Source organism: Orycteropus afer, unplaced genomic scaffold (genome assembly GCF_000298275.1).
Source record: "Orycteropus afer afer isolate SDZICR_OR568_19922 unplaced genomic scaffold, OryAfe1.0 scaffold00446, whole genome shotgun sequence".
NCBI classification, from domain to species: Eukaryota; Metazoa; Chordata; class Mammalia; order Tubulidentata; family Orycteropodidae; genus Orycteropus; species Orycteropus afer.
In genome coordinates, this window is record NW_006922033.1 from 2207048 (window position 1) to 2208415 (window position 1368).

Here is a 1368-nt window from a genome sequence, read left to right on the forward strand (position 1 = left end):
AACCCACCAGCCACTCCTCAGAAGGAAGATGGGGCAATCTACTTCTGTAGTGATACTGCCTCGGAAACCCAAGGAGGAGTCACTATGAGTCGGGTCCGACTCGATAGCACATAACAAAAACAGTTATGATAAACAGCCAGATGGCAAGGTAAGTAAGAGATGATGAAGACACTGATGTCAGGACAAAGAGGAAAAAGAAGAAACTAAGAAAGACTGAAGAAGATATAAAGAGAAAAAAGCTAGAAAACAATGACCTTTTCTTAGAAAAGAAATATATACAGAAAAAGCAAAGGAATCAAGACAAAGGCAAAATTACCACGGCGTTAGATAATCCAGTAACTCCATCTGCCCAAACACAAAAGAATTCATATTTAGGTGGTAAAGAGAGAGGCCTCTGTTCCACTGATTCACCTGAAAAGGAGAAAGAGACCAAAAAGAGTGAGCCCAAAGAAAAATACCAGAAAACACATGATTCTAACAACGATGAGAAAGGCAGAAAAGAGTCAACGGGATTCAAGAATGGCAGACAGCAAATTTTGAGTTTGGGCATGGACTTGCAGTTGGAATGAGTGAAACTAGAAGATTTTCAGAAGCACCTTGATGGAGAAGGTGAGAATTTTGCCACAGCAGACCAAGTGTGGTATTGAAGGATACTTTGAAAAATGGGGACTATATTACCATAAAGGTTGCACTGAATTTGAGTGAAGAATGTAACCTGGACTAAGAGAATCCAAGTGGGGTGACTCTCATGATGCTTGCTGCAGCCAGAGGACAAGGTGACCTAACTGACTCTTCACCATAAAAGGAGCCAAAGTTAATGGGGACAGAAGAACGGGCCCACTGCACTGATTCATGCAGCTGAGAAGAACTTTTTAACAATAGTGGCTATTCTTTTGTAAGTGGGAGCTTTTGTAAAGGTCCAGCAGAGAATGGTGAGACTGCTTTAATGAAGGCCTGCAAAAGAGGAAATTCAGACATTGTGCACGCAGCTTCTGATTGAATGTGGAGTTGACTATAATATTTTGTCAAAGCACCAGAATAGTGCATTGTGTTTCGCTGAGGAGGGTAACAACATGCTGGTGTATGATCTGCTTAAGAATCATTTGGAAACACTCTCAAGAGCAGAAGAGGCCATAATAGATTGCTTTTGCCACACATCTCACTCTACTAGAACCAGTTTTTCCAATAGCATGTGATTGTCTCTGTGAGGGACCAGATTTTTCAACAGATTTTAATTACAAGCTCCCACAGAACATTCCAGAAGAGTCTGGTATCCTGCTGTTTATTTTCCATGCAAATTTTTTGGGTAGACAGGTGATTGTTTGGCTCTGTGGACCATGTAGTGTATAAGCCATAGTTCGCTTTTTT

The 1368-nt window shown here is 41.0% G+C and overlaps 1 pseudogene; it reads left to right on the plus strand.

Annotated features, from left to right (window-relative positions):
- The first annotated feature begins 125 nt into the window (after positions 1-125).
- LOC103208510 overlaps positions 126-1368 on the plus strand; it is an 82899-nt pseudogene continuing 81656 nt past the window's right edge.